General features: G+C 34.8%; 2 long non-coding RNA genes across 4 annotated transcripts; one reads left to right on the top strand and one right to left on the bottom strand.

Annotated features, from left to right (window-relative positions):
* Window positions 1-790: 790 nt before the first annotated feature.
* LOC136801635 (uncharacterized) lies at window positions 791-3,588 on the bottom strand. The gene is made up of 3 exons (XR_010845884.1): window positions 3,250-3,588; window positions 2,199-2,286; window positions 791-898 (listed from the first exon to the last, which is right to left on the bottom strand). It is a non-coding gene; the product is annotated as an uncharacterized lncRNA (long non-coding RNA).
* Window positions 3,589-4,811: 1,223 nt separating this feature from the next.
* Window positions 4,812-7,544, top strand: LOC136801608 (uncharacterized). 3 transcript variants are annotated; one of them, XR_010845880.1, is made up of 6 exons: window positions 4,812-5,183; window positions 5,517-5,710; window positions 5,957-6,492; window positions 6,735-6,800; window positions 6,950-7,119; window positions 7,278-7,544. It is a non-coding gene; the product is annotated as an uncharacterized lncRNA (long non-coding RNA). The 3 variants fall into 3 exon arrangements; XR_010845881.1 differs by lacking the exon at window positions 4,812-5,183 and adding an exon at window positions 5,190-5,481 and having other exon boundaries at window positions 5,651-5,710; XR_010845879.1 differs by lacking the exon at window positions 4,812-5,183 and having other exon boundaries at window positions 5,190-5,710.
* Window positions 7,545-8,199: the final 655 nt, after the last annotated feature.

Here is an 8,199-nt window from a genome sequence, read left to right as displayed (position 1 = left end):
TCAAACTTTTAGCCATCAAAAGTACGATCAGAAATAGTTAGAGAACTTTTTAGAAATAAGAGTATTAATTATTTTTCGAAATCAGAGTCCTTCGAGCCGCCATGACAGTTGTCCTTTGCGGACAAAGCTAGAACATCAATTGTTTTCTGAAACAATAGAAAGACAATACTCCGATCTCCACCGTTTCATTCGATATTTATCCAGAGTCTCTATAATAAATCCATGGTGTATTATATTCGCTTTGCTTCTAGAACAGAAAATCAAGCGGAAATTCGTTCTGAAAGCAAAGTTGATTTCAGGGGTAAGTCTAGCTTGCTTTCCGATCACCCTGTAGAAAAGTCCCGTGGCACGAATGAAGGCTAGAGAAAATTCATACGTCGCCGTGATTTATCTATCGATACTTAACCTTACTAATAGCTCTTGTCAAACCTCAAGTCAAGCCTCTGTTAACCAATATTGATTCAAATTATGTACTAAAAATACGTATTCAATTTTACCAAATTTTGATCTTTAGATATTTAGAAAGCATTAATTTCTACTTTATGTGTAGATATGTTAACATCCGTAAAATGTCCGTAAAACGTCAATAAGTTTTCGCTCCTGTCGCGCGAAAGTGGAAGCCGGTCTTTATTCATACTCTGCAATGGTAGATATAGTATTTACCATAACTATCAATTAGTAGATTTACGGATGTTTACATACCTACACATACAGTATTTATAATAGAAATAAGTGCGAGATTGGCCTGATCGAAACCATTGGCGCACTTACCAGGTTGCCCTCTCAAAACAACTCCATCTTTTTTAGCATCAACAAACCAGACTCCTTTCTTCCCGTCAGCTCCGGCAAGTTCAAATGAGAAAATTGCTTTGAATTTCTTGATGAGAGTAGCTTTCTCCTGATAAAATACAGAACAGCAAACAAGCGCGTTATTGAAAAAGTCCTACTTTGATACATAATAGATAGCGGAGTTGGGTGTAAAACTACGAAAATGAGACAGAATTAATTTAAGAGACAAAGAGACTTAATTTGGTGGATTTGTCTAAATGAAAGTTTTTCGGCCATTTGCCAAATTAAATTCCCGCCAAAATTTCTTCCCTTAAGCTGGGTGTCCACTGAAAAAAAATAAGTTCGTCGCAAATACCTGTCGCAAAAAATAAATCCAGACATATGTCTGGAATTAAAAATCTATTGTTCTTTTTTACGACGAAGTAAAAAATAATAAACGATGTAGAATGAAAACGTTTTCATTTTTCATCGCTTATTTTTTTTCGCCCTATCGCAAATAAAACAATAGGTTTTTAATTCCAGACATCTGTCTGGATTTATTTTTTGCGACAAACAAATTCGCGATGAACTTATTTTTTCCAGTGGACACCCGGCTTTAAGGAGTTAATGACAAAAGTGTTGGGACCTTATCGGTGACGCGATATTATCTCTCCCATTGAGTTTCAAGCCAGAAAGAAAAATAAGCGATTAAACGAGTCGTTGAATATTAACTCTTTCTAAGAAGAGATATCTGTTAACAAAGCTTCAAAACATAAACATTTTATTCTTATACGGACATACAAAATTTTTGAAGCCATTGAATGTTCTAAAAGTTTTTGAGTTTTAAAGGTTTTGTTTTTAAATAAGAGTGATATCGTTTGCTTACTCATCAATTTTAATTCACAAGCTTTTTCACATTGGATTGGCACGATCGTGGAGCAAGATTGGTCAAAAAGAGGAAAAGAAAAACATTTTTTGCGTATATCAGCATAATATAACAATAGGGAGACTCTGTCCTGATATGAAATATGTGTTTGATATGAAACGGAATCACTTATGTAAAAATAAATACTTTAAGCCTAAAAATGTTCTTAAAATGTTTTTATTTTTACCTTTTTGAGACCATTTTTGTGTAATTTGCTATGGAATAGCGCTCTCCATCTCACAGAGATTATTACCTTTTTTTTTGATATTGTAATTAATTAAGGTGAAAGGGCAATTAACGCAAAGGAGGATGGGATTGAAAGTCGAACAAACGAATGAATTTGTCCAGATTTGTTACTATTTTTAGACTCGGTGCGTTGTGTTATTGGGTGTTTTCGAGTCCCAAAGCCTTATGAGCCTTATGTTCTTAACTTGTTCTTTATCATTTTGGCTATCGAAGCCTTTTGTTCTATAAAGTTTGTTCATATAAAGAAACGCGTTTATACCTCCTTTAAACGGCGCTCAATTTCTTTGAAGACGACATCTGATTGGAAAGAGTTTTCAATGCAATGTGAAGAATCTGTCATTGAAGTCCTGAATAAATGTTAAAAAAGATGTCAGTGGTGGTGGCCAAACAAAAAGATAATTAGAATATAAACATCTTTTTGATTTATGACTATATCCAGACTTAGATTAAGGATGAGCTGGAGTTTTTACAAGATACTTCACTAATTGGTCATTTAAAGTGATAGAGATGACGCGTTCTTTAGAAAAAGTAATGAGATTCTTTTATTACATCTTAACGACCAACCAAATCAAATAAGAGCTTGTAAAAACTCCAGCTTGTCCCTTAGATTAAGGTCATGGTCATTTCTTGATATGCGTAAGTCATTTTTCTAACGGAAACACCCGAAAAAATCCGGGATTTGACCCCTCTCTGTTACTAAAAATAGAAACACGGAGTCAAAGTCCGGCTTTTTTCGAGTGCTTCCGTTAAAAAATATGACGTCATCTTGAATTACGCATATCAAGAATAAGTAAATTGGTCCGTAAGATACCAATTCACATTCTACCCCTTCTTACCTCCAAGGAATTCACCAAGGAAATCTCATTGAGAATAAGTTGTCGCATAAAATTACGTAATTAGATGGCCGGGTAGCTCAGTCAGTAGAGCACCCGCTTTGTAATTCAAGGGATGTGGGTTTGATCCGCAGTCAGCGCCAACTCAGCGATTGACTAGCTTAGATTGGACATTCTGAACTGGGCGGTAAATAATTGGGAGTTGGGAGTTGATGTGGCGCTCCATCTCAGCAGTCGAACTCATCTGGCGTAAATAGAAAAGGGGATAGACTCTCTCACTCCCGGCTCCACTGACAGCCACCAGAAAAATATACTTATAGTATACTACTTATGAAATTACTTCGAAAACAAAGCGTACGTGATATAAATCACGGCACTTTTTGGCCAAAATTTGTATAAAAAAACTAATGGGCCAATCTCAAGGAAAGCTGGTAACAAAAGGCACATTACAAACACATTATAATCAAATTAACTTACTGTTGTAATTGCAGCGGTTTATATTTCTTGTACAATCCTACAACGCATGCGCCACCCAAGCCTAAGTTATGTTGTAGACCAACTTTCGCGTTTGTAACTTGTCTTTTATCGCACTCGTTGCGAAGTTGTTTGCAAAGTTCATAACATTGAGCCAATCCTAAGATAAGATGAAAGATCTCTAATGAGTTGATACAGAATTTTTTCCTCTAATGATCAATTTAGTGTCATTGAAGTACAACTAGTGTTCTTATTTTCACTATTTTGTGATCATCTTTGAGCAATTTCCTAAAAAGTCAGGCGTTTTAGAGTGCATAAAGCCTTAAAATGTCTTTAACTTATTCAAAAAATATTTTGGCCATAGAGGCCTTATGTTCTTATATATTTGTTTTTATAAAAAAAAGTTCATAAAGATCTTTGCCTGTTCATCGTAAATGTTTAGAATGCCCAATATCCCAGTTTTGCAGTGGTCCACGGCAACCCGACTATCCATTGGATAGGCTGCACGCATCCCTTCATGCAACAAGCACATAAAAATCTCGAGTAAAATTTTTCAGCCTGTGTATTCTGGGGATGCGCGCGGCCTAATAATTAGATCTTATCGGAGTTTTTGATTTTTCTAAAACAGCAATGCATTGTGGGATTGTTCCGGGGGTATTACAATAGAATTCCCTCGCAGAATTCCTAAGAGATTTCTATTGTAATACCCCTCCATTTGGTTTCATTGCCGCTCTATTCAAAGGATTTGAACAAAGTAAAACCTTAATGTTTAAGATACAATGGTAGATGGTATACAAATCAATTTCTAGTAGAACCTTTTTGAAAATTTTCACCTTAGATAGGACATGGTATGATAGAATATTATAGGATAAAACATGTCTGTTTGTTGATAAAAACAGTTTTTGTATTGGAGGACTCAGTTAACAAATTGCTAGATAAGAATGCTGTTTTGTCTAGTTCAGTCGATTTTCTTACTAAGCAGTCCGATTCTCAAGAACAGTACAGCAGAAGATACTGTCTGAGGATAAATGGAATCGAGACTAAGGAAAACGAATCAGCTAAAGATTGCTTGAATACCGTTGTAAATGTTTGCAAAAATAAACTTAATCTTGAAATCTCGCATTCTGATATTGATCGTGCCCACCGGGTTGGGAAAGAGAAAAAAACAATCATAGTGAAGTTCTTTTCCTTTGCTAAACGAACAGATGTTTATAAGTCGAGGAAAACTACAAATGATTTTAAAGTCTATCTCGACCTCACTAAAAACCGTCTCAATCTTCTCGACAAAGCAAGAGAATTCATTGTTGGTGGAAATTGTCCTGTGGACTTTGTTTTTGCTGACATCAATTGCAATGTTGTGGCTCGCATGAAGTCAAAAGAGTATAAGTTTTTTGATAACATTGATTCTTTTAAAAACAGAATTTTGAACACAAAATAGCTTTCTTTCTCTAATGTCTTGGTATAAATTTTGTGTTCTCTTTTTGACAATATCTTATAAAGTATTGCTAGTTCTGTTGATTTCATTCATAAACTATAAACGGCACCCTTTTATCAAATAATTGGTCAGCCCAGGTGACCCTTCAAATCTGTTCCGCGATTTTTTTCCCGCTCGTCGTTAAGACTCCTCAGTTTAATTCCGATTTTCCCGATTTTCCCGATTTGACTTAGAAAATCCGAAACAAGAATGTGTATGCGCCGAGCTGCGCTATAATTATTACATCAGTCGTTATCTCCCTTATATTGCGCCACCTCTTCCGAAGCGTACTGTGAGCAATTTTATGAAATGTTAAAGCAGCTTCGCACTAGTAGCTGGCTAAGTGGTTTCATGACCCAATTGATCCTGATTACCCAAGATGCACCGCGACCCTGAAATAGCCTATGGAGAAGAATCAAGAAGATTTCGATCAGTCTCAACTTTCTTTCATCATCTTCTTGAGGTGAGAGTACTTGATTTATTTCAAAGTTTATTATTGATTCCTTGTCAAAGTTATTTTCAAAAAAGATAGCAGCAAGTGTACACTGGTACATCTACCTCACTTGCAAGTTATCCAAAAGATAGCATTAAGCTTGTCTGTGATATATATCAGACAAGCAGCTACACCCTTGAGGTTGCATGCGAGCTCCTTGCATCCTCTTACTTATCTTACTTAACCTACTGAACTACTTGTCACACTTGTCAAACTAGAATAATGGACAAAATGTATATATGAATGAATTTGGTGTTGAAATGAAAATGTTGGTAATTCGTTGATTATTTATTGTTGTTTTAGTATCTGGTGTTACATGTTTATAGTATCGAAAAAGTCCATGGCTTTGCATCGTTCGAGCTTGGTATTACCATCGCCTTCCTGTTTTTGTTGTTGTTTGGTACAATTTACAATGAAAATCTTTTCATACATTTCAGGCTGGAGAAAAATTCAGCCAAGAAACAATTAACAAACAAAAGACAATGAAGAAGCAAATAGTAAAACTTACTTTTGTTTATCAAACATATTTGTATGAAATAATTTCTTGTAGAATAGCACTCTAAAACTACAAACAATACATTGTAACTGTAAAACTATTAAGGATATTGTGTATTATATGATTAAAGACTTTGGGTTCTGGAATATTTATGAAAGATGTTTGGTATATATATTGATTTGAGTTTATTTAATAAAGTTAATGTATATTTTATGTAAACCTACAAATATTTTAACCATACTTTTAGATGATCATATTCCACATTCGGACAATGAAAACTCTCTCACTGCAACCCCAAGATCCCCACTTATTGGCATTGAGGTTATATCCCCACAAAAAGATGTTTGTGACCGCAGTCCAGAGCGACTAGAAGGCTCTCTTCTCACACCAAAAAGTGGTGGAAGTGTTCCTGGAGGAGCTATGTTCGATTCATCCACTTCATCATTTGGGTTTTCAAGTTATAGTGAATTCCTGAATGATGACTCCCTTGGTTCTTCGGTATCCCGCTCCATAAATATGGATCTATATCGAGATGGTTATGACCAACATCAGCTCCTTCAAGTGCAACATCAACCACTCCTACAACAACAACCACCCCAACAACAACAACCACCCCAACAACAACAACAACAACCACCACAACAACAACCACCAATCAACAACAACCACACCACCAACAACCCAATTGTAATTGCTCTTCGCTAACTAACTGAACGGGTGGAGGAGTTAGAAAGAATGGTTGCTAGGCAATCAAATTGTATCAACTTGTTGATGCAGGACAAGGTATGTCCTTTTTAAAGAAATTTTCTGATTAAGGACCAATTGTGAAAAACATCAGCATGCCTATGTATTATTTTGTCTTTCATTGTTAATAAATTAGGATGAGTTGAAGGACAAATCTTTAACATAAACTTACTCAAACAATAATCTATACACAGCACGTTGCAGCATGATGTTGAAATAAATGTATTCATATTCATAATTATATGTTCATAATTTCATATTGTATGACATATCTCATACAGAACATTGACACAGGTGAATCAAGTGAAGCAGCAGACAACGAAGAGCAAGTATCAAAAGAAACGATGGTAAGATGAGTGAAAAAAATTCTTCCAGTTCATATAATATATACCTACTTTATACTTTATACCTCATACCTACTTTTTCATTAAGCTGTTTGATTCTAGTTTTATCTGATATTTGAAGAGCTTTATACATAATAATAACTTTTATTTAGAAAACGCTGAAAGAACTTGCCAAAAGAAAAGACTGGCGTGGGTGAATGCGAGAGGATGATGACAATTTTGTTTTCCCTGGAAGACTTGCAGACATGCTCTACAGTTGGGAAAAAAACAATTCGTTCAAACAAAAAAGGTCTTGATAAAAACCATCGCAACCTGATTTATAGTAAGACTAATATTTGCTTATGCTTTTGTGTTAGTAAATGTTAATTCATAGAAAGAGTAAACACAACATCCCTCACTCAGGGTAAATTTTGAGCCAATGTAAAACCTTTTTAACTACTATAGAAATTCTATATGTATTATTTTCTCAATATCTTTTAGGACTGTTGTACTCCAATCAAGAACAAGTCAGAAACTACCCAAATCATGAAACAGAGATCAACAGAAGAATGACTGAGCACTTGAAGCATTTCCGGAAACAAGATGCCAACACATAATTATTTATTTATTTATTTATTTTATTTAAGAAACTGAAAAAAGATTTAAAATAGATAGAATAGAATAGAAGAAGAGAATAGAAAGAATAGAATAGAATAGAAAAATGTTATTCAGAAACCAATACATAATCTTGGCACACGTCAACCTGCATCCAATTCATTGACAACTTTAGTTTTTGCTGAACTCTCCTTCTCCCATTCGATTTTATGGCCCTCATTGTTGGAACCTTTTTGCCTGGATTTATCAACCAGTAGCTTTTTGATTTTCACCAAAAAACTTAAATCAAGACTGTTCGTCAATTAATAAAGTATTACGTATTTCTTCTCTACACACCCAATACTTCAATTTATAGATTTGGTTTAATCTGTTGTTTTTATTGTAATGTTATTGTTGTTTATTATTCATTATGACCATAGTGTCCTCCTGGGTTGGTTCCCCCCACTAAAAATCAAAATTTTTCTCCATTCCCCCCTCTTTTATTTCCCCCACCATATTTCAAAATTTTTCGGTTCCCCCTCTTTTTTGAATTCCCCCAGCTATTTGAAGATTTTGCGGTTCCCCATATGGTTAACATAAAAATGCCTTAAATCAAGTTTGAAATTTTGGAAAGCTTGAAAAAATAGCCTTGAAAGTGCTGGAAAAATGAAATTGTATTGAAAAGTTGGTTTATCCCAAAAGATTTGCTGATTTTATTGCTTAAACAGGTTTTGCAACAAGATCACCTTGAGATCAGTGAAGTTCCCCCAGTCAAAATCTCCTAAATTTATGGTTTTCCCCCCCTCTTTATTTCCCCCCAGCAAATTTC

The sequence above is a fragment of the Clytia hemisphaerica genome, unplaced genomic scaffold, assembly GCF_902728285.1.
Source record: "Clytia hemisphaerica strain Z4C2 unplaced genomic scaffold, Clytia hemisphaerica genome assembly, whole genome shotgun sequence".
NCBI classification, from domain to species: domain Eukaryota; kingdom Metazoa; phylum Cnidaria; class Hydrozoa; order Leptothecata; family Clytiidae; genus Clytia; species Clytia hemisphaerica.
Note: the sequence above shows the minus strand (reverse complement) of the source record. Positions and strands in the feature narration are given on the sequence as shown.